The 26,438-nt window shown below is 35.5% G+C and overlaps 1 long non-coding RNA gene across 1 annotated transcript; it reads left to right on the plus strand.

Annotated features, from left to right (window-relative positions):
* The first annotated feature begins 917 nt into the window (after window positions 1-917).
* On the plus strand, window positions 918-26,438 carry LOC122479603. The gene is made up of 2 exons (XR_006296374.1): window positions 918-1,055; window positions 26,220-26,438. It is a non-coding gene; the product is annotated as an uncharacterized LOC122479603 (long non-coding RNA).

The raw sequence follows: 26,438 nt of genomic DNA on the forward strand, positions 1-26,438 counted from the left end.
GAGAGTGCTCCAGAGATCACAAAAAGTTTTATTTGCAAGTAAGTCCTACAGACATTCATCTTCTATCCTAAGTCACCAAGCAACAATAGAGTAGCCAAATATATCTTCTGAATTGCTATTTCCAAGTAGACAGGCTTGTTCTAACACTATGTTTACAACCACCCTCATCCCAGCCCCTTCCCAGCCACCTTTTAAGGAATATTCATTCTATTGTTAAACAAACTAAATACAAAACCAACTTCTATATTCTATCCTGAAAAGAAGCAATGAAGGGTTTGCCTTCAGTCACTCAGAATGGGGATATATCAAGTATTCTATGGTATTATGGTTGAAACTCCTAATGGTGATTTGGAATGATGCTTTCCTCTAATAGAATGTGCAAGAATAAATACATAATAAACTTGAGGCATTAAATATTCAAAGAAGAATCAAAACAATGCTTAATATAATTTCTGTAGTCAAGACTGGATTATGAAGAACAACTTCTGGAATACATATGAAGTTAAACTCAGGTCTCTGCCATCCGATTGCTGCTGTGGAGCTGGAATACTGCTGAGTTTAGTTAAATAGTTTGTGTTAATTATTATTTCTTTTTTATGCCTTCTGAACCTCAGCCCTAAGTAAAAGCAATGTGATATTGTGCAATTCTACATTTTTATTTTGTTTGAAAACTGAAAGCATGTGGATTCAACTACTATATCTTCAAAGTCTGTGGCACATGACATTTCATGCTAAAAAGGCTATAACAGTGACTTGAAATTCAAAGTAGTTCGCTCTGCATTCTATATTAGCCCTGGTTTTGAATGGAATGCTAGTATAACCCCTTAACTCCAGTGTCCTGGGGAAGCTAACTCATTAATCAGTAGACATTAAGAGATGACCCATTAAGATCATGCTCACAGATACTTAAGTGAACTCTGGAGAAATAGCAGCCCCTTTGAAGCAGTCTGCTTGCAAAATCAAAAAGAGCCATTTAGAAAATCCTCTATAAAACTTAAATTTCAAAAAAACTATCTGGACATTGTTGGCTGCCATTTGGTGTTCCAAGATTCTGAGTGGGTATAAATTTTTCTTCTATCTTTATCCAGATGTGAAATTATTCATGAAATCACCATATCAGCATGTTTATGGACTAAATATATCTATTTGTCATAGTAATATGTTCAACTTCTGTTATGAAAATAAGAATGCATTCCATAGAAAACAAGTTATTCAACAGAATTTGATAGTTTAACTTGTTAATTTCTTTTGGCAGTGGAAATGTTGGCGGTGATTTTACCCAATAACAGATTCTGACATTTAGAACTTGCAGCTATTACCTACAGCAGATCGTGTTTCCTCTATAGCGACTAGCTATTCCCTCCCTTCATCATCTTTTACTCTTTCAGGGATGTCTTTTAGATGAGCTCTAATTTAGGATTTTTATAAGTGAAAGCATCATATTAATGGTACCTAAGGTGACAGAGTGTCTTGATTTTTGCATGTATGAGTATATATTTGGAATAAAAATATTCTTGGGGAAGGGGACTGTTAATATATATTATAAAAAGAAAATTTGCTCTTATTTGGATTCCTGGGTACTTGAAAGGAAAGGTCACTTGAAAAAAGAGCCAAGATAACTTAATGAGTGAACTATTCATTTAGAAGAACTGATTATTTTACAAATTTACTGAAATCGAGATGGACGAGGGACATTTCCCCCTTCAATTTGTAGGAGTTCAGACTCTAAGATATAGCTTTTAAATTTAATTATTAGGTATTTCCTTTCCAATTATTTGTCATGTGTAGTATATTGAAATATTCCATCCTGAGAATTCACCTTGATTTAAGCAAAGTGGGTATAAAACTCTGGACAATTCTTTGGTAAGGGATTCATAATTTCCCCTTAATAAAAAGCATTTAGTACATGATTTGATTAGACAAATTCAATTTGCGTAAAACTTTCCAGGACACATCTATCGCATAAAAGGAAGGCAAGCTTTATTTTATTAATAAAACTGTTCTAAACCCTTGATAATAGTTTGGTATGTGATTTGTGTTTTTGTTCAGATTTTAATTATTTGGAGAATCTAAGCATTCCAGAAATATAATCTTCTACTTTGACATTGCTACTATTTTACTCTTCAGTTGTGCAGTTTGGTACTTGATTCTCTTTATTTTTTGATGGCCTATTATTATCTGGCACACCTGACTAATCAATGAAGCCTAGTAATTTAAAATGAGTTTTTCCATTTCACAAGAGATAAAGTAGCATTCTGATAATTTACAATCATGGCCCAAACAATGGAAAAATAGGAGATGTTTTCCTGAATTCCAAAGCAAACTGTGTATATATGAACAGGAAATAGAAATGCTTTAATTCAGTCTTAAAATTATAACATCATGGTAGTTCTTAAGACAACTATATGCATGCATAGCGATTCTCAAAAATTTGTTGAAGAAGTGGATAACGAGCAGATTTTAAACTTATCCCAATTAAAGTTCTGTTGCTTTCTATTCTAACTGCCACAAACAAGGACTACTCTTTATTGTTAGGTTGGGTTCTCCAGGAAGCAGACACCAAGGTGGAATTAAATGTAAGAGAAATTTGGGGGTGGGGTGGGAATGGCTATAAAGGGTATAGGGGAGGAAAAACGGAAGAAGGCAAAGACAGCCTATAATGTGGGTGTGATATCTGTGAAGGAGTGAGGTCAATGAGAAAGAATGGATAGGAAGAGCCTCAAATTACAAAAAGCTTTGAGAAAATCTTGACTAGACTACTGGGGTGTCTCAGAGTAATGACTTCTCATTAGAGTTTAGCTGCACTGGGCAGGAATGCCTTAGCTCTGGTACCCCCACCATGGTCAATTTATGGGAGTGACCCAACACGAGTGTGCCTCACTTTGAACATTGCAGTAGATCCCAAAGGTATGGTAGGTAGAGACTGTCAACTGACTATATTTCCCATTACTGGTTCTCCCTTCAAGGGAGACTGAGAGACTCCTATGACAGCCACAGTCTGTGTTCTCCAAAATATTTAATTACTCAACATAAGGTTTCTGATCCCTTGAATTTCCTGAATTTGTGTTCATTTTGTTCTCTGATATCTTGAAGATGATATCTATCTGTTATACTCTGTGTTCATTCTCTTTTCTCCCATTGGGAAAACCTAACATTCAATCATACACTCTTATTTCTGTAACTCTTGGAATATACTGGTTGTAACAATGGTAAAGAGAGTGAGGTCTCTCTGCAAAAATACAGGATAGAAGGCAAGGAGAATATTTATAGGTGAAAGAAATGACCCACTGAGACCAGAACATGTATCAGAGTTGAAAATAACATGCCTTACTTTTATGGTATTAGTAGAAACACAAATGATGATTGAAGATCTTTAAAAACACAGTAAATAGAGTAAAGGCCAGAAAGAGATGGTATGTTTGTTAGTGAGTGGTATATTTATATAAGGTACTCCAGCCAGGGGACTCAAGTGACAGAAATAAATGTACAGTTGTGCATGGAGGAGTCATCCAAGCATAGGCAATAGGCAATCAAAGGTCCTGAGCTAAGCACATGTTTGGTGGAGTCAGAGAAAAGTGAGGAAGCTACTATAAGCTGGATGGAATGAGGAAGGGGGCAGGGGTAAGCGATGAGCTAAATGGGGCAACGTTGTCAGGATAAGCAGGGAGATTCTACTGTAAAACCTTGATTTCTATTCTCTCTCTCTCTCTCTTTCTCTCTCTCTCTCTCTCTTTTTTCCTAAGTTCATTTATTTATTTTGAGAGAAAGTGCGAGTGGCGTGTAGAGGAGAGAGGTAGAGAAAAATCTGAGATGACAGTGCAGAGCCCGACCCAGGGCTATCTCACCAATCTCAAGATCATGACCTGAGCCAAAATCGAGACTCAGAAGCTTAATCGACTGAGCCACCCAGGCACCCCTATCCTGAATTTGATTTTGAGTCAAAGGACAAGCATCATAATTTTCGCCAGATGAGCAACATGCTCTGATTTGTTTTAAAAGGATCACTCTGGCTGGTGTCTGGCAAACGGGCTGAGGGACTATTATTAAGGATAGAACATCCTAAGCATCGGGGAGGGTCCCTATATGAGAACAGAATGTCCAGTTCACCAAAAAATATAAAAATTCTAAACATGTATACAATCAATCAAAAGGGCTTGTAAAACATGAAACAAAAGTGCCAGGAGATTTAGAAAACTTAGCATAAACATAGGGAATTGCAATACATATTTTTTAACTTCAAAGGAACAGACAAAAAGTCAGGACAACAAAGTTTATCCAAGAGATATAACAAAAATTCTGCATATAACAACTAAGAAAGTTTTCTCAGACTTCCATGGAACATTTATAAATACTGATTATGTAAATAGGCCAAAAAGCAGGCCTCGGAAAACTCTGCGGTAAGATAGGTATGGGATAGGTATATAAAGGTCTTCTTTTCTGGTCACAAAATGATTAAATTAGAAGTACATAGCAAAAGAGATATGAGAATTTCCTGAATAATTAGAAATTGAGTAATTATACACTGATATTTAAATAAATCATAATTGAAGAAGAAATCCTAATAAGAATTTAAAACTGCCCAGAACTGAGTAATAAAGAACACACTACATATCAAAATTTAGACCTTGAGGTAGGCAGACTTTTAAAATCAAGACAATTACATGTGGCTGTGAAAAAAATATATATTATATTTTACTATGTTAAAATGAGTTTTTCCCTTTTTTTTGGTTAAAAATACTAAAGAAACTAAAACTGACAAGTCAAAACCAGAATGCCTACAAATAAAAAAGAATTATTAATACCAGTGATGCACAAAGAACTTCTTAGGATTTGAAGTTCAAGAACTAATTAAAAAATGGTGGAAAAGAAATGAGTCAGCGTATTATTAAAAAAAATATGAGTATGAAAACTATATCAAGATCATAATGAAATGCTAGTTTATATTTATTCTATGGAAAAATTTTCAAAAAATCTGACAATACTAGGCCATGAAGATGTGGATCCACTGGAGAACTTGCGTATTCTAGTGGGAATGTAAATTAACACACCCCCTTTGAAAAACAAAAGCTGTCTTGCAAAATTATGCTTTTTTATACCCTACAACCCTAGGTTTGTTTTGGGCCAAACTCCCTCGAAAAGGAGACAGGGGTTCTTGGGCAATGCTCTGTTAAGGTTGTGCACACAGGAGAAGCTTGTAAGGGAGCGGGTATGCAGAATAAGGAGAGCGGGGAGCCAAGCAACGCCGTAATAGGGGTGATCTCTCCACATCTTCCCTGCCTTGAGGCAGGGTGGCAGGCATTTGTACACTTTCATTGACTCCCAGCCACCCCAGGATGATAAGGAGATGAGGAAGAAACGCAATCCAGGCAACTCAGGTGATGCTGCACCTATTTCCCAAGAGCAACTCTCCAGGGAAGGTTGCAGGTCCAAGATTTTAGCGGCAGCACCACAGCAACTGGTAAACGGAATCTGGGAAAATCTGGGCAAGGCAGTACCAGCATCTCCCACAGCCTGAGAGAAACATTCTACACATATGAGATTTTCATAGATGCATTGCTCACAGTGGCCCCAAACTAGAAGCAACCTTTGTTTGTTTTTTGTTTGTTTGTTTGTTTTGTTTTTTGAAGTTCATTTATTTATTTTGAGAGAGAGAGAAAGTGCGAGTGGCGGAGTGCCAGAGAGATTGAGAGAGAATCCAAAGCAGGCTCCACACTGTCGATGCAGAGCCTGATGCGGGGCTTGAACTCACAGATTGTGAGATCATGACCTCAGCCAAAGTTGGATGCTTAACTGACTTAGCCACCCAGGTGCCCTGTAACCTTTGGGTTTATTGATATGACAGCTCATATATCAACCGTGGGATATTCACATAATGGATTTTTATTCAGTCAGGATGAATTAACCTCAGCCTCATGCAACAAATGGTTAAATTTCAGCAACATAAATATGAAGCAATAAATAAATTTTCATATTCCATAAAAGCCTTTTTATGGAGTTAAAAAGTAATTAAAATATATAGCAATACATATTGATGAGTTTTAAAATATACAAAACTATGGAAAAGAAGTGATGAACAACAGATCTTGATGGTTGCTACTTTGGCTTACGACTGGTAGGACGATGGGATGGGGGTTGGGGAACACATATAAAATATTCACAGGGTGCCAGTTTTTATATTGAATGATAAATTTAGAAGCTTATTACATTATCAAAAACAAAAAAAATGAATAAAATATAAACACATTTCAAAAAGACTCTGGATGGATGAGTGTGTAATGAATCAATAAATAGGATTAATAAACTTCTGGGCATCTATAATATTAAAGAAATAAGATTTTCTAATTATAAAATAAAGTTTCTGTTTAAAAGATGAGTTGGAGATGGTCTTAAAATTTTGTTTTGCACCACCGGAAGAATGATTGTCTTTTACTTAAGTGGGAAGATTAGAAGGAAAGAAAATATGGAAGCAGATGGATGGTAGGAATTGAGATACTGGTTTCGTATTAGGCTAAGTCTAAAATGCTTATTCAATACTCAAATAAATACAATAGGTAGGCAGTTGAATTTTGACATTGTAGTTAAAGGGATAGTTCTGGACTAACAATACTATTGTAAGTTGCTACCACATAGTTAAAGCCATACACCTGGACAAGATCACGCAGGAGGTGAGTGTAGATGAAGTGTTAAGGTCTGAGAATGGATGCTTGCCAAGCACTGCGGCCATTAAAGGTCCAGAAAAAGAGAATCAAGCAAAAGTATGTGAGCATTAGCGCATTGAGGTAGGAAGAGGTTTAAGACCGAATAACCTTCCAGGAAGCCGTCGTAGAAAGCAGATAATTCATTGTGTCAAATGTAGCTGAAAGGCATAGTAAGATAAGGACAAAAGATCATTGGATTGTCAATATGAAAGTCATCGATGTCCTTAACAGGTGGTTTGGGGGGAGTAGATGTAAGGATGACTGGAAGGAGAGAGGTTGAGGGTGGGGGGCGGCAACCATAGAAACATCTGATTTAATGTGTGTCTAGTGGAAACAGGTTTAAGAATTGGTGCTCTGGCCCATTTTCTTTCCCTGAGACAGTCAGCTTCAGTGTTAGAAGTAATTACAGATATACAGATTTTAAAATCCAGAAAACACCCCTAGAATGAATTAATGCAATTCCATCATTTTTCACATGAAATACTTGGAAAATTAATACCCAGAAAAATAATGCTAGTTGCCTGAGAACATAAAGCTTATGAGTTAATGAGAGAGCCAGACCGAAATCGAAATTTTCTGAATCTTAATTCAAGAGTATTTATATCTCACTGAAAAAGTCAGCTAGGTTATAATTTTAATTTTTTTATGCAAGCAGGAATAAAATGTATTTGATTTAGCTATCAATATAATAGAAAGCTTTGCTGTTGGACATTATACAAGATTTATTCAACTACTTCATTTCCAGGATGTACCAAGTGTCTCCACTTTAACCCGTCCAAGTCCGACTCATCATTCTGGTTGCAGCTTACATGTCAGGAAAGTAAAGCCTCTGACCCCAAATTATGGAGCACAAAGCCAAATATAATACAATTTGTTATTATTCATGCTTTTGAATTATGCATGAAGTTACCTCTTCTATTTGCAGGAATAATTGAGACGTTATAAGTATATGAGAGCAAATGACTTCTAGCTTCTTTGAGAACCAGGAAGAGCCCTTTTCTCATCCTAGTAGTTTTTTCTTTAGTTATCAAAATGCAAATATAAGTTGAAAAACTTAGAACTGTATTGTCGATTATTTATACATTTAACCTGACAACCAATTCAGCGCTCATCAAGGGGCTTTTACAGTGAAAAATATAATATCCCAAACAAATGACAGATAAGATATACACATTTTGTGAAAAACTGACTTATATGTACGTTCAGGTCAGGATACATATCCACTTATGAGGAATTATAAGATAATTTCTCAGTCATGTCAATTGAAGGTAAAAGGAAAAGCTTCTTTGAAGAAATAACATGTCACGCTCTTTGGGTGCTTTCATTCAGAAGAAACATAATACCCTAGTAATATTAAAATCCCCTAGAGTGTGTGATATGGCTAATGTCATCTTTTTCTCTTTCTCCCTCTCTCTCTCTCTCTGACTACTTTGGAAGTCATCCAATGAGAAAAGTAAGGATTTGTTCCTTTCAGTGCAAGGAAGAGACAACTAAAGCATATCCATTATTGGAACTGGAAGTTAATGCAGTGCTCCTTAATAATACTCAGGACTAGAAATCAGTACAGGTCCTACATTAGACTTCCCTTTGAAGGATGAGTATATTGATTTCACTGGCATAATGTTCAAAAGGGTGACCATTTGCTAACTCTCTTCATCTTCTTCTTTGGTATAAAATCGAGGCTTTAGCATGTATTTTGAAAATCTCCTTTGTCTTTAATATTTCTCATTAACTCTAAATGTTGGGTACATTTTAAAGAAAGTTTAATATGCTAATTTCTGATTCATTTATACTGAAATCTTAAAACTGTTAAGTTTTGATATTTAAGAAGACTGAAGAGACCTATTAAATCCTTCAGTAAGTGAAAAAAAACATATTCTGAAGAAAATACTGTTAGAATACTTAAAATTTAAGTGTTCTTAATGTAAAAAAAATCCATAAATAAAGATGTGTTTTTCATTACAGAAATTTCAGTCCCTTTTCAAGATAGCCTGGTAAGAAAGGGGAAAAGGTGGAGTAAATTAATATTTGGGGGGCAGCTCTCTGCACTTTGGTGCCAGGTACCTTTTGCATATTTCCTATTTAATTCTCACCTTAAAATTTGACAGTAATATTGTTGAACCCACTTACCAGGTGAAAAGACCAAATTTTAGAAAATCTAAGTAGTTTTCCCAACAATACTCCCAAGTAAACTAATTTTCCCACAAAAGATCTCTGAATATAAATATTGGCCTTGTTACTAGAGCTATATTAATGAATAAATTAATGAATAAGTAAATAAATTAGCAAAAAAATATTCCCATAATTTCACTTAGTATAGGTCTTACTGTTTTTGTATTATTATCTAATTAATTCTTTCTTCCCTACAAGAATGTAAGCTTTTTGGGAACTTGTTAGATACCTATTTTTGTGTTTTTATAGGATTTAGCCTAAAGAAGTGATCTATCTATCTATCCTTCTATCTATCTATCTGTCTACATCCAACCATCCATCCATCCATCCATCCATCCATCCACCCATTTATCTATATGAATGATTGACCAATAATCTATGTTTACTCTTTTGCCTCTTGTGTGGAACTCAATCAAGCTTCAGGTATTATGTGTTTATCTTTCAAAGTGTTACAAATTTGAACTTTCAGGTTTGGCTGACCAATCTATCAATTTACTTCAAAGTTATCATTAAACACTACATTTTCCAATAATTTACATATAAATCATTGAAAATAAAAACTCCACGTGTATATTGTAATACTTATGATGAACACCTATAGTGTTTTTATATCTCAATGCTTGTTTAACTGTATTCCATGCTGCCACATAGTCTATTCTAGCTTATATCTGTTATAAAATGTTCCACTGAATGAATGTGTCATGCTTTATTTAAATATTCTCTTATTCCTAGGTAAAAATGTTGCAATGTAACTATTTCCTATAGGTATTTTCTTCAGGATATATTTGTATAAATGAATACCTAAGTCCAAAGCCTGTGAACACTTTGTAAAACTTTTGATAAATATCACCAAATTTGTTTTCCAATTTGATTTTCTAAATTATTTTGCCCTTAGAAATATTTAATATGTCTGCTTTTTTTGAAAGCTTGTTCAAAGTATTACTGACACTTAAAAAATGAAGTAATAATTTTTAAATGGCACTTAATGTTTAAGTATTTATTTAAATTAGTGAGGTATAAGACCTTCACATCCTTTTTACTCATTTTATTTCTTTTAGAACATGACTTTTGAACAAAAGTAGATGATTAATTTGTTATCTCAGTGTACACAACTAAATTTCTTTTGTTATAGAGAGGATTTTGAATAAGTTCAGTAATAGTGCCACTCCAAGAATTTAGATTGGAGCAAATTATTTGATAGCCAACATATTATCAGAGTTCATGTACCTGTAATCAGAAATTCTGCTAAATGGCTATTTAATTTATCCTTAAAAGTCTTTTCTGAAATAATACACTGCAATTTATTTCAACATGTAAATTGCCATTTTTTGGTGTTGGGGGGGGAAGAATCTTTAGGTTTGATAAATGACTGTACTAGTTTTTAGAAAAAGGAGGAGATGTTTTTAATGTTTTTAAAATATAAGACATTTCCATTGTTACTTGATATTTGTTAATTAATCCTAAACTAGAACCTAATTAATTCATTAATGGTATCTATGTATCACCAGGGATCTAGGATACTCAGTTTAATATTTGTAACAAACCAATATTGAAACGAGGGAAGAAAGAACCTGCGACAGGACAGAGATGAACTAGTTTATGATCCTGGCAATGCCACTAACTAGGCATAAAGTATTAGGTTTTCTTGCCCAAATTTTGAGAAGTTTCTTCCCTTTCATAATTCACAAAAATGTAGAGAATCTAGAGTGTGAGACTGCTTGTCAAAACTCTTTGTAACATTGTCATGGCTAAATTATTATTACTGAAAGACTTAAAATTATAAATTTCAAAGCTTTGTACTAGTAAAATGCCAGATAGCAGGGTATCCATAGTTGGATATAAATTGGTTTTGCTGCTAAATCATCCTTATTAACAAAATGAACTCCTCTAAAGTCAGTGTTAATATAGAGTTAGATACTCTTAGAACCTGAGCTGCAGACTCCATCAACATGTAGGGAAAAAAATAAACTTATACACAGATAACAAAGTTTGTTCATTTAGATTATTCATTCATGCACAGAATCTGTTCAAATACTATGAGAACACCTAGTATGTGCTAGTCACACATGAGCTATCTCACACACTGAGATATAATGACAAGCAGAACATGATTTTCTTTTCACATTCCGCTGACATGGAAAAGTATGAAAATAAGTACAGCACTAAAAATGGTTCTATTTGATTTTATAGGAATATATCGGATTTATTTACTAGAAGATTTAATAAGTTTAGCCAATTTGAAGTATTTTGTAACTAACTTTAATTGGTAGCTGGGTAATTCCATTTGGGGTCCAGTCATGCAACATTGCCTTCTCTCAGGTAGATAGTGGTTCTGATGCAATCAGTTGGGGGCTGAGGATTTCCATTTCTGTCAACATATACCACACAAAAAGGGTAGAATATACCCTCAAAAGCATTTGATAGGTACTAAAAAGAAAATTAAAAGTACATAGATTTAGGATTAAGGGAAGGTTGAACCCAGCTGGACATGTTGAGCACTGAAGCTAGCATTAGCCTTGAGGGGATTTGCTAACCTGATGACCTCAAACTTTGATTGTCATGGATTTGAGGGACACAAGAGACAGGAGACAAAGCTCAGGAACTAATCACAACAGGGTATCTATTAGGAAAACCTTACTATAAATTAATTATCCTAAGAGCTACACTGTCATCCTCAGTGTACCAGTGGATAAGAAATACCCATTTCCTTAGTATCATCTCACCCAAAAGATGAATTACTACTTGAATCTTAGTATTGAGCAGGAGAAGTATCTGAAAAGTTGTAACAGTAAGGGGGACCTCATAGATTTGTAGCCTATATTTATAATATCTGAAATACCCAGAACATATCTGAAGAGACTGAGCAATTACGCTAAAGTGATCTCAAAATGGTAGTGCCTTGAGTCACCTGACAGAAGAAAATGTAAATCTTTTCTAAGGGAACTCACTTTTACCATGTGTCTCATGGAAAATGTGCAATCTGCAATCAACACTCAGTAAGTACATCTCAAAACAAGGCTAATTTATTCATTAATTTGTTCAATAAATAGTTATTGAACATCCACTATATATCAAGCCCTCAACAGTGAAGAAAATAGTTGAAAATCCTTATTGTCATGGTGCTTATTTTCAAATGGGGAAAGAAAGAATAAAATAATGAAATAATTAAAATAGAAAACATGTTAGATGGTAGTAAGAGATAAGGAGAGTGTATATTATTGGTTTTAGGGATGGAGGATGGGGCCACAAGCCAAGGAATTCAACTAGCCTCTACACCTATCTCTCTATATCTACATCTACATCTATATAAATGCAGAATAAATCTTCAATGGAATGCCATTCCCAGCAAACTGGCCAAGACAAACCAGAGTACTGGTAAGGATAAAGTACAGCAGAGATACTTGCTCATTGTATTCATTTTATTTTGTTGCTGTGAAAAAGTCTTACAAATTTAAAAGGATGTAAATTTATTATTTTACAATTGTGTGGGTTAGCAGTCTACCAGTCTCCCTTTTGGACACTCTGGGGAAGAATCTGCTTCCTTGCCTTTTCCAGCTTCTAGGAGCTGGTTAAATTCCTTGGCTCAAGGCTATGTGTGTTCTTCAAATCTGGCAAAAGTAGGTGAAATCCTTCCCATGTTGAGTCACTCAGCCTCTTCTGCCTCCCTCTTCTACTTTTTATGGGCCCTTGTTTATTGAGTCCACAGCAGGATAACCCAGGGTAATCTCCCAATCTTAAGGTTCTTATTCTTACATTTGCAAATTCTTTTTGCCACATAAGGTAACACATTTACAAGTTCTAGTGATTAGGACATGGGCATGTTTGAGGTGTGAGGGGCATTATTACTCCTACCACTAATGGGAACATTAATTAACACAATTCTGAAAAAACCATTTACATTACCTAGAGCAGTTCAACAGGCACATAGTCTAAGACTTAGACACTTTACTCCTAGGTATACAAGCTAAGAAATTTTTCCACATATTCACAGGGAACCATGTATAAAATGTTTTTAGCAGAATTGTTTTTAATAGCCCCAGAGTAGAAAAAATCCAAATGCCTATCAATGGTAGAATGGATAAATATATTGTGAAATGTTCTAAAACAATATTATAGAGCAATGTCAATTAATGGTTAAACAATTATAGGCATCAACATTAATGAATCTCCAAAATGAGACATTGAGGTAGAGGAACAAGTCATAGAAGAATGCATAAGGCGTGATACCATTATATAGAGTTCAAAACATTCAAAATTAAATAGTATATTCTTTAGGGATGAATAATTGTTATGAATTTTAAATAACAGGAGAGTTTTCAGCCTGAGTGATGGGTCCACATACACAAATGATTTCTTGACTATTCTTTTTTTGTTTCATTTACTTGATTTTAAATCTTTTCTGTAAATTATATTTTTTTTTACATTTTTTTATCATGTAAGGTATATTTTACAATAACTTAAAAAAGATTTGTTGGGATGATCTTAGCTTTATTACATGCAGGCCTGTGTTTTGGGGCCAATTATTTCACTGAGTTTCATGGTTAATCATTTGCAAAATGGAGGTAATCCTATTTACCAATGTAAGAACAAAATTAAATAATGCATATAAATGGCTGAAAAAGTAACCCATAATATGAAAGATTTATATATTTAAGATTGATATAGTCAGTAATCATAAAAGAAAATTTGTAATTCTATATCTGGAAATCCATCAACTGAGGCTATTAAACCGTTAAGACTTTTTTATAAAATGATGAGCTGACATGATGGCAGACCAGGGGATGCTTACTTTTGAGAAAATTAAAAAAATGATCACATCATAAAAATTTGATAATTGTTTTTATCCTCAGCCTTTTTGTGCATTCTAAACAATAGGTCACAGCCTTCTGTTAGTCTGAATTGCCTTTCTTCTAAAACGTATCACAAGTGTGATTTTTTATTTTCCTCCCGAATATTCTAAGCCTCATTATAATGAATTCCATTATCCAAAATAATTCAAATATTCTTTCAATTTGTTCAACAAGTATTTATGGAGTTAGCCATTGTTTCAGATACTAGAGATATAGCAGTGAACAGACCATGCAGAGTCTTTGTCCTGATGGAGTTTAGAGTCATTCTTGTGGAAGGAGACAGAGCATTAACATATCCATTATTGATTCATTCATCTGTCTGTCCATATGCCTGTCTGTTTGTCCATCTATCCATCAATCTCCATGTATACAATGAATTTAGATAGATACATATGACCATGAAGGTAGCGAATGAACTGGCTACTAAGACTAAGAGTAAGAATAGTGGATCAAAGGTTGGTGAATGGCAACAGAGCACTGAGGAAGGCTTTCCTAAATAAGTGAAGAATGATGAGTTGACTGCTGTGAGGCAAGATGGACTTAGGAAACCATGGCAGAAGGTGTGCTATTCTTCTCTGCCCTGTGTTCATCTTTTTCCACCTGATGGGAGACTGATTGGCATAGACTGCATCAAGAAGCATTCTGACCTCTGACTTCCAGTTGAGTTTAGCCAATGGGGAGTATGAGCAGGAAATCAGAGTAGAGCGGGAGACTGAGGTGTAGGGGATTTATTTTTTCCTAGTGGGTATATGTGAGGTGACTTTATACTACTAAAAAAAGTCAAAAGTCCCATCAGCTGGCCCTGAACACTTAGCTTTCTCTCTCTTCTTACTCTTTCAGGCCTCAAATGGCAAAGTATCCCACTGTCACTATCATTGGCCATTCTCCCATTCCTTGTAACTTTTCCTAAACCCTTTCCACCCCTTTGTAAATAGTATCCCCAATAAGCTTGAGGATGCCATCTCTTTTTTGCTGAGGTCCTGACTGATGCAGAGGCTGTTGAAGTAGACCATGTGAACAAAGCCAGAGAGAGGGGAATAGAAGTGGCTATGGGGAGAGGTCATTTTCTTCATATATTCTGGAGATACAACCAACTTGATGATGAATTGAAAGTTCTATCTAAAGTAAAAAAAGAGAAAGAAAGACTCCCATGTTGGGTTGTCGTGGAACGTGTAGAAAGTGGTACCATTAAAAGAGATAAAGAGCATTGAAGAGCTGGTGAGGAGGAGGATGGAAAGCAGTCTGTACTTTCTGAGTATGTTACATTTGGGATTTTTTAGATTTCTCCTTTCTGCTCTTGTCCTCCACGTGCAAAGGTTTAAAGGAGAAGGAACAGGTAGGAGGAAGCCAGGCTCATGAAGATGTATACTGGGTCATGAGGTTAAGGTTAAGGTCAATATTTGTTTTAAGCGAGGTATGGTGGTCAGGGGAGAGGTCTTTTCTGTGGATATAAATTTGGTCATTGTCAGCATGCAGTTGATATTTAAGCCAAAAGTCTTGATAAGATTCCCTATGAGGAGTGCATGTGTCTGTTCCCTAAAACCTCCAAGTTCTTAATAAACACATCTACTTTCTTGGTCCACTACCATTGAAAAAAATCTCTTCTGTACTCTATATAGTTTGGGGACTACACAACTGTAGATCTCTATTAACAGTGACTGAGTGCCAAATTATTTCTATTTTTCTATATCTTTCCCTCCTTTCCTGAAATAATTATGGACAGCCTTTCTTCCTACTCACTTGCTTACCTTAGCTCTCAAATGTTATGGGAGTTACTATATTTCTTCTCACTTTTCCTTGTATATTTTTCACCTTCCCTCCTTTCTATTTATTGTTAAAACACTTTCATCTTTCAGTCAGCAAATATCCTCAGTCACAGCATAATGCACAATGTTTCTTTAGCTGCCTTCTCTAAGTGAATTCAATTTTTGTGCTTTTAATTTTTTCCTCTATTTTTATGCTTTATTTTTTCAAGCTTTAGTTTTCAGAGCTAACAAACTGTATCATAATGGATAGGTTGGCTCTAGATTTCCCTTAATTAATTCTCTGCATAGAAAAAAGCAGTAGTTATTTTCCTTCAAAAAAAAAGCCATCATTATGAAAGGATAATTATTATTTTTTTAACTGGAGTACTACCAGGGACATCATCTCCTAAAAACAAAACAAAACAAACACTTTCCCTAGGTTAGTTCCCATATTTGTAAAAACTGTTAATCATTATTCTATTTCATCTATGAGATAAGACAGAAAATGATCAATTCTTAGGCTTTTAGGTAATGGAATCATGTCTTCCTTTTCTTCCACTGACATACATGGGTTGTATTTAGAGATTCCTTGGTAATTGTTGATCCACTGGGGTAATCAACAGTCCTAGTTTGCCCAAGATAGTCCCAATGTCAACACTTCAAGTTCTGTGTCCAGTGAAATCCATTGGCTCCTGCCGACCAGGACTGTTAGTCACCTTACAATATGTTGGACTTTTTGAATCATTTGAAAGTTCACAGATGTAATGTAGAGATAAAGAACTTGCTGGAATGATTCAAAGTAACAATTAGGTATGGAGCTGATAGGTTTCTCATTTATGAGGATGCAGTTCTTAGAAAATAAACTACTTTTATAAAAATAAAATTAATGGCATCCTTTTCTCATATTTTCATCCTGATAAAAGGGAGTGTAATGTATTTCTTATCTGGTCTAGGGTGTGTGATTTATATGTGCCAATATTTAGTATTTGGGGTACATAGCCAAGCAAAAACAAAACAGAGATAAATATTATATAGTATATATTCTTGGAGTTTTATAAGAACTCCAATGTGATGAGAATTAAAGCAAAACAAAACAAAACAAAACACCACATCCTTCTTGCCTACTATGTCAAAGGCAAATGTATTCATTTTCTATTCAGGGCTCTAGAAAACCAGCTTTTGTGTGCAGTCTCATGTCCTTGGCACCCTGTACACTTTATTTTTTACCCGTCATTGTCCTATTATTTTCTTTTCTACAACTTTATCAAAATAAATTGTTTCCATGTTTTATACTGCATCATCCTCTTACAAGAAAGGAAAACTTGGGGCACCTGGTGGTTCAGCTGGTAAGCATCAGACTCTTGATTTCAGGTCAGGTCATGATCTCTGGGTTTGTGGTAGAGGGCCCATGTTCAGCTCTGCACTGATAGTGTGGAGCCTGCTTGGGTCTCTCTCTTTTTGCCTCTCTCCCATTCGTATGTGTGCACATGCACACATGCACATGCCCACTCTCTCTCTCAAAATAAATTATGACTTAAAAAAAAAAGAAAGGAAAACCTTCATTTTCTTATCTCTATTAAACAATTATAATTACACAATTGTAATTAAACAATTACAAATGTTTTAAGATTGTGAATGAAAATGGCAAGGTTTGAGAGAATTAGCTTCTTTCTATTACCCAATACAAGCCAAAAAATACAAGTTCTCTTAGAATTATGTAATTTGCTTACAAGCCATAATCATCAAAACAGTATGGTATTGGCACAAAAACAGACACATAAGCCAATGGAATAGAATAGAGAATGCAGAAGTCGACCTACAAATATATGGCCAACTAATCTTGGACAAGGTAGGAAAGAGTATCCAATGGAAAAAAGACAGTCTCTTTAGCAAATGGTTCTGGGAGAACTGGACAGCAACATGCAGAAGAATGAAACTGGATCATTTTCATACACCATACACAAAAATAAACTCAAAATGGATGAAAAGCCTAAATGTGAGACAGGAAACCTTCAAAATCCTACAGGAGAAAACAGGCAGAAACCTCTTTGACTTCAGTCTCAACAACTTCTTGTTTAACATGTCTCCAAAGGCAAGAGAAATAAAAGCCAAAATGAACTATTGGGAACTCATCAAGATAAAAAGCTGCACAGCAAAGGCAACAATCAACAAATCTAAAGGCAGACTACAGAATGGGAGAAGATATTGGAAAATGACACATCGGATGAAGGCTTAATATCAAAAATCTATGAAGATTGTACCAAACTCAACACCCAAAAAACAAACAATCCAGTGAAGAAATGGGCAGAAGACATGAAGAGACATTTTTCCAAAGAAGGCATGAAGATGGCACACAGACATATGAAAAGATGTTCAACATCCCTTATCATCAAGGAAATACAAATCAAAACCACAATGAGACACCATCTCACACTAGTCAGAGTGACTACAAGTAACAACTCAGGAAACAACAGATGTTGGCAAGGATATGGAGAAAGGGGAACCATCTTGCACTGTTAGTGAGAATGCAAACTGGTGCAGCTACTCTGGAAAACAGTGTGGAGATCCCTTAAAAAAAATTAAAAATAGAATTACCCTATTACCCAGCAATAGCACTAGTAGGTATTTACCCAAAGGATCCTGGAGTGCTGATTTGTGGGGGCACATGTACCCCAACGTTCATAGCAGCACTATCAACAATAGCCAAATTATGGAAAAGCCCAAATGCCCATCAACTGATAAATGAGTAAAGAACATGTGCCATATATATATATATATTATATATTATATATTATATATATTATATATATTATATATATATATATAATGGAATACTACTCGGTGATGAAAAGAATGAAATCTTGCTAATTGCAACAACATGTATGGAACTGGAGGGTATTATGCTAAGCGAAATAAGTCCATCAGAGAAAGACAGATCATATTATTCACTCATATGTGGAATTTGAGAAAGTTAATAGAAGAAGGTAAGGACAAATCAGTTATAAACATAGAGGGAGAGAAACCATAAGAAACTCTTAAATAGAGAACAAACTGAGGGTTGATGCTGGTGGGGGTGTTGAGAGGGTAGAGGAGGTGGGTGATGGGCATTGAGGAGAGCACTTATTCGGATGAGCACTGGATGTTGTATATAAGTGACAAATCATAGGTATCTACTCCTGAAGCCAAGACTACCCTGTATGTCAGCTAATGTGACAATTAAAAAAATATATATATGTAACATACCTACTTTTTTTCTCAAAATTTTTTTATCTAAATTCTCATTAGTTAACATACAGTGCAATATTGCAGGAATAGAATTCAGTGATTCATCACTTACATATAACACCCAGAGCTCATCATAACAATGATGCCTATCACCCATCTAGCCCAACTCCCACCCACCTTCATCCATTAACCCGCAGTTTGTTCTCTATCTTTGAGTCTCTTATGGTTTGTTTCATGCTCTCTCTCCTCCCCCTCCATATGTGCATCTGTTCTGTTTCTGAAATTCCACATAGGAGGGAAATAATATGGCATTTGTCTTTCTCGGACTGATTTATTTTGCTTAGCATAATACACTCTAACTCCACCCATGTTGCTGTAAATGGCAAGATTTCATTCTTTTTGATGGCTAACATTCCGTCATCTTTATATATATAAAACATCTTCTTTATCCTTCATCAGTCATAGTTTGGCTATTGTTGATAATGCTGCTATAAATATTGGGTTGCATGTACCCCTTTGAATCTGTATTTTTGTATCTTTTGGGTAAATGCCTAGTAGTGCTATTGCTGGGTGACAGGACAGTTCTATTTTTAACTTTTTGAGGAACCTCCACACTGTTCTCCAGAGTGGTTGCACCAGTTTGCCTTCCCACCAACAGTGCAAGAGGATTACCCTTTCTCCATATCCTTGCCCACACCTATTGTTTCCTGAATTGTTAATTTTAGCCATTCTGACAGTTATGAGATGGTATCTCATTGTGGTTTTGATTTGTATTTCCCTGATGATGAGTGAGGTTGAGCATCTTTTTGCTTGTTAGCCATCTGGATGTCTTCTCTGGAAAAGTGTCTTTTCATGTCTTCTGCCCATTTCTCATCTGCATTATTTGTTTTTTGGGTGTTGAGTTTGATAAGTTCTTTAAAATTTTGGATACTAACCCTTTATCTGATGTGTCCTTTGCAAATATCTTTTCCCATTCTGTAGTCTGCCTTTTAGTTTTGTTGATTGTTTCCTTTGCTGTGCAGTGTAATATACCTACTTATTAATTACTGAAGCTTAACAGAGAAATAGGTAGGCTTTAACCTGTCCTCTACTTACTATCTCCTTCCCCTTAACTCAAAGTGGAGACAACATTTTTTATGAGAAATGCATCAGAATTTGCTCTTTTTTTCTTAAGATAACACATATTTGTCTATGAAAAGCTGCAAAATACATCAGTTGGTAGAATTTTTAGTTACTTTGTCTACATTATTCAAATAATCAGAATCCTGAGTCAGAAGAACGGAGGTTTGGCTTCTGTGTTTAATTTACATTAAAATGACATGGTTGTGCTAAATTCTAAATTCCTGTCCTTTAAGTGATCCATTAGTTATCTTTATTATTAATGACTACACTCAGAGAACATCAGTATTCAAAGATAGAAATATAGTCATGAGGGCCAAGTTGTCCTTGAGGTAACTGGAGTTAAAAAAAAAAAAAGTAAAAGACAACTTTGTCTGTTCTTTTGCGCAGACCCACGATGTAATGATGCATGACTATTGGAGTCTGTATGCATTGTTTTCTCCTTTTAAAATTCCCTCTCCCCCTCACAAATCAATTTACTGCTTGGCAAATAAGCACATAGTATATAAAGGCAATTTACAGGTTGATACAATTGAAAGGAGACCATGAATTTTTTTGGCAAGGGACCACATTTCGCCTATATGACAGTTCTGGTGATGGAAAGCTGTTTACAATGTTTGATATATGATCTATTACACCTGCTGTATTGTGAGGGAATGAAGATATGGTTAAATGGAACCAAGTAAAAGTTTAGGAATCCAAATTCTCATACATCTTTCTCCACTTGTGTATGATTCTTTTTCACAGTCTTGTCAAAACTGGAAATTGGTTTGTTCTGATAAAAGTAATTTCAATATCTAAAGACATTGCAATTATTTTACCAAAATGCTATTAGGGTTCATATTTGTTAACAGTTTTCATTATGGTATTTATATGAACAATGGAAGTAATTGGTTACACTTCAATGTCAAAATGACATTTCACATACTTATATGAATTATAAGGGTCTCCTTTGTGAGTTATTTTGTTGTGCCTGTACCCTTGGAGGTCCTGTCTGTGAAGTCAAGGCAAGATAGATGTTGGCTTAATAAGAGAAAGTCTTTCTACGACAGGAGATTCTAATATAGAATTTTAATATAGAATTTTCCCTGTGAAGTTATAAATTTCCTATAAAAGTAAATGTTTGACCAAATGCTGGAAGACCCTCTGACAGGAGTACCATTACAAAATTTCCATGTTGCTTCTGGGATCAAACTAGGTTTCCTCAAAAATCCCTTTTAAGTTTTTGTTAATGTTTATTTATTTTTGAGAGAGAGACACACACGAAGTGCGAGTTAGGGAGTGGCAGAGAGAGAGAGAGAGAGAGAGAGAGGCACAAAATCCAAAGCAGGCTCCAGGCTCTGAGTTGTCAGCACAGAGCCTGATGCAGGGCTCAAATCCACAAACTGCGAGGTCATAACCTGAGCCGAAGTCGGATGCTTAACCGACTGAGCCACACAGGCGCCCCTCAAAAGTCCCTTTTAAATTTTTTTTTCAACGTTTATTTATTTTTGGGACAGAGAGAGACAGAGCATGAACGGGGAGGGGCAGAGAGACAGGGAGACACAGAATCGGAAACAGGCTCCAGGCTCTGAGCCATCAGCCCAGAGCCTGACGCCTTTATCTATAGTGTCCACACGTCAATCATGGAAAGCTAGTACCTCTAGACTCTTGGTTTCTTATTTTTTTCTATTACTATTCTTTGTATGAAACTTTGGCAAAACTGTGGGATTTAGTCTTTGGCCCTTAACATTCTTAATGTTAATGTTAAACATTCTTTTTTTTTTTTTAATTTTTTTTCCAACGTTTTTATTTATTTTTGGACAGAGAGAGAGAGAGCATGAATGGGGGAGGGGCAGAGAGAGGGAGACACAGAATCGGAAACAGGCTCCAGGCTCTGAGCCATCAGCCCAGAGCCCACGCGGGGCTCGAACTCCCGGACCGCGAGATCGTGACCTGGCTGAAGTGGGACGCTTAACCGACTGCGCCACCCAGGCACCCCCCCCCCCAAAAGTCCCTTTTAAATCTAACGTGCTAACATTCTCAATAAGAATTTTATAACTGATATTTACCACAGCTGTATATGACATATAACAAATCCGCCACGAGCACAACTTTAAAATTTGAAAATGATTTTGGTTGTTTCTGTGAAAGTAGATGTGAGGATGTTAACCCCTCTTAAAGGTAGTGAGTGCTATGCTTTTTCTTGAACATTGTCTTTTCCATTGTACTGTATGATTTTAATATATATATATATATATACACACATATATACACACACATACATATATATGTGTATATATATGTGTATATATGTATATATATATATATATATATAAAGAAAACATGTCTGGAGCTTTTTAATAATTCATGCTCTTTTTCATTACAAAACCAAAAATCAGCTTAAAAACTTTTTTAAGCTGTAAAATTTTTATGAAAGCTGGAGCCTATAATAACTTTGACTTTTTTAAGGAGTGGAGACCACAACATTGCTTCCTTATATACCTCTTTTCAATAAAAACCAATTTAAAAATTTACATTTTTCAAGGAGGGCTGATTCTCACAAACAAAACATAAGTATGCATCACACTGCACCAGGGTGGACGCCTGTCACTCAAATCACTGTCATGCCGCAAGCTACCCTGATACAATCAGAAAGGAAAATAGAGTTAGTTAGATGGGTTTACAGAACGATGTCTGCATGAGTGGCAGATGTTTGCACTATAACAACGTTATGTGCACTCAATTTTTAGTATAGAACAATTGTTCTAATAACTTTTATGTTCATGATCAATGTGTCATAAATTCACCTGAATTTCAAAAATGATCTAAGAAATCCAAAGAATTGCTCTTCTGTTGTTTTCTCCCAATATATTCAATAATAACAATAAAAAAAAGTAACTTATGTGAGCAGGTATTGAACTGTGGATTCCGACAATCTGTGAGATCTCAATATGTGGCCCAAGTCTTCCTGGTTCATGGAAGACCTGCCATTATATCCAAGATGATTATCAATCATCACCTGCACAATATTGTCTGCTGTAAGTGGGTCGTGTGACTAATAGCAGCAATTCAAGCATGATCTGGAAAGCTGTGATCTTTATTGACTAAGTGAACTGGTGACTCTCTCTTTTCATGTTGTTTGTACTCAATTTGTGCTGCTTTCAGTTATTGATATAGTCTATTACTATTTCGGTTATGATATCGTTCCACATTATATGAAATCAATAGTAAGTGTCACGTGAAGCAAGAAACATGTTCATTTATCCTGTAGAAATATTTTAGCTTATGTCTGTCATCCTCAATTTCATTCTGCAATAAGTTGATGGAAATAATCTAGGCTTGATTATCAATTTATTTACATATATAATAGGCTTTTACTTTCACATTTGTAAATATTTCTTCCATCTTTACCGCAGACTACTGATTCCTCAACATTAATACTGATAGTGACCACCTTTTCAGCTGAATGAAAGCAGAAAACAGGCACAATATTATTTCAGGGAAGTATACATTTGTTTACTGTCTTGGAAATCAACTTCTACCTAACTTTTGTCCTGAGCATATATTTGTATAATCTTTAAGTACAGGTAGTATATTTACATATACACACACATTCATATTGCATTGGTTTCTACTAGAAACATATCTGATTTAAATTAAATGTCTTCCTGTATTTAGTCTGAAATGCCAGCTGTTAATTAGCCAAAAGAAACACAGTGTAGTCAGTAAGAGCATAGGCAGGTGGAACCAGACTGTTTAGGGGTAAATTTGGTTAAATAACTTATTAGCTATATAATATTAAGAACTTAATTAAGCACTCTGTGTTTAACTTCATCATCTGTAAAATTAGTTGTTGGGAAATAAAATGTATCAGTTCATGTTCTGATTGTTTTTAGAACAGTTTCCGGCTCATAAAAGTACTCAATTACTGCTACGCTCTTATTGTTATCCTAGTGAAGTATCAAAACTAGGCACTTGGCTACGTGGATTTGGGCTCCGCAACATACAAATGGCATTTAGACATGAAACTGAAGCTCCCGAAGAGAAGCGGGCTAAGAGAAGTAAGCCAAGACTGCATGTCAGTGGCTAGACCTGTATTTAGAGGTTTAGCCAGAAAGTGAGACTAAAGAACAGCTGACAAGATTTGAGGAAACAAGGACACTATTCTGAAAACCCAGTGCAGAAAGTATATCAAAAAAGGAAAGAGGGATCAGCTCTTTCTACTGTGAAGATGAGGTGATGGTAGGAGTAAGAATTGTCCATTTGTGGGGCACCTGGGTGGTTCAGTCGGTTGAGCATCCAACTTCAGCTCATGTCATGATCTCACAGTTTGTGAGTTCAAGCCCCGTGTCGGGCTCTGCTGATGGCTCGGAGCCTGGAGCCTGCTTCAGATTCTGTGTCTCCTCCTCTCTCTGCCCCTCCCCTTCTCATGCTCTGTCTCTCTGTCTCTCAATAATAAATAAATGTTAAAAATTTTTTAAAAATTAGAATTGGCCATTTCTGTTGGCAACTGGATAATAGCAGTTTCATAATGTGATGGAGTGAGAAAGAAGCAAGGTCATGGGAAAGGATGGTACAGAGTACAGACAACAGATTCTAGTAGCAGAAAATCATGCCAATAGACGGGAACAACAAAAGTATATGGATTTATTTCCTGTTGGGATGTATTGTAGCATGTTTATTTGCTGATAGAAATGAATCAGTGGAAATTGAAGCTGATGATGCAAGAGATGAGGGGATTGGTTATAGAAGCGAAATCCTTCAAAACATGCAAAGGACTGGGCACCTAGGTGGCTCAGTTGGTCAAGTGTCCAACTTATGCTCAGGTCATGATCTCACAGTTCATGAGTTCAAGCTCCACATCTGCACTGACATGCTGAGCCTGCTTGGGATTCCCTCCCCCATTTGTGCCTGCTCGCTCTCTCTCTCTCAAAATAAATCATAAACTTAAACCTGTAAAGGACTGGAGTTACCATGTTCCAATTTGCCATCAAGGGTAATTTGTTGTAGTTGTTTTTATTGTCTTCTTGGCCCCGCAAGTAAGACTCTTTGTTGTTGTCCCACCTACAAGAGAGCTAGGAAACAGGCATATAATAAATATTTGTTAAATGAACATAGGTACAAATACATGAATGAAAACATAAGTAAACAAATGAAGCAGTGGTATGGCCTTAGCTGGGAGGACAGACAATTCTTTCATTGTATCCAGAGGGAAGAGAAGCATATAGGAGTAGATAGATATACATTAGTGGGGTTGTTGATCTAACACATAGGTGTTTCTATCAGACTACTTCTATCATATTACTGAAATATAATATGCATGATTTATTTTAAGGTGGAATAATGAGATACAAAGTTAAGGAAATCTTATAGAGAATAACAAAAAAAGATAATGAGACAATGGGAGAAAACCATGTTTTTTTAATGGTTAGAGACTTGACACAGGAGATAAAACATCTGACTAATGAATTTTAGAAAGAGAAAATAGAAAAAGAGATGGAAGAAAATTATCAAATCAGTATTACAATAGCTATGTTAAAATAATGTGGAAATACATAATCATCATTAAATTTTCATAATCAAAAATATTAAGTGAAGAGCTCAAAGTTTGCTGAGAGAAGAAGAATAAGACAGTTCTTATATAGAGTTTTCATACAAAGTCAGAAGATTCTCAACAGCAACATTGGCAGTCAGAAAACAAAAAAGAGTAGTGATTTTAAAATTCTGAGGAAATCTTGGTTTTATCATAGAATTCAGTACTGGGACAATTATGAATCCAATGTGAAGATACAAAAATACACTATCAGATATGCAATTTCTCAAAAATTATCATCTTTGCAAACGTATTCAGGAATTTACTAAATTGCGAAAGTTAAATAAGAAATGACAAGAACATGAGATCAAAGAAACTGGAAATTTAAACCAAAACATAGGCATAAGATGACTGGGACACTATTCTGATTTCTATATACAGAGTTATGCCTGATTTTGAGTGTCATATGAATGGAATCGTAGAGTATATCTGGTTTTGTGTCTAATTTCATTTACTCAAAAATGAGGTTCAGAATAATCCATGTGTGTTGAGGTTCAGAATAATCCAGTATTCTGTTCTGATTCCCCCACTGAGAAAGAACTCACTGCCCAGCTGCAAGAATTCTGGTTAGCTGATAGCCTCTACCTGAAGCTCCTTCAGGATCCAGCTCAGCTTTCAGTCCAGTTTACACTTTCCTTGAGGGCAAATCAAGGCAGAAATAGGTTGAGGTCATGCTGTTATTCAGATGGCCTCTATCAATGATAGTAAAGCCTTACGCAGAGCCCCTCTGATGGGAAGTCCTTGCTCATGAGCTCTCCATTGAGCTGACACAGACTTTCAGTAATGAAAAGGCATGAGATGTCCTGACCAATCAAGTTTTCTCTTCTCTCCTCAGGTGTTACTTTCCAATACTGTCCTGCAGTCAGTCCTACCTCTTCAGTGGCTGCTTCCTGCCAGACGTAACCTGTGATCATGGATACGTTGTTCATGTAATTTTTTTGACGACTAGTATTCTATTGCAAGAGCATATCACAATTTCTTTATCCACTCTCTTGGAATTTGGAGTTGTTTGTGGGTTTGGTTTATTATGAATAAAGCTGCTCTAAACATTCTA

This window comes from Prionailurus bengalensis, chromosome C1, assembly GCF_016509475.1.
Source record: "Prionailurus bengalensis isolate Pbe53 chromosome C1, Fcat_Pben_1.1_paternal_pri, whole genome shotgun sequence".
NCBI classification, from domain to species: domain Eukaryota; kingdom Metazoa; phylum Chordata; class Mammalia; order Carnivora; family Felidae; genus Prionailurus; species Prionailurus bengalensis.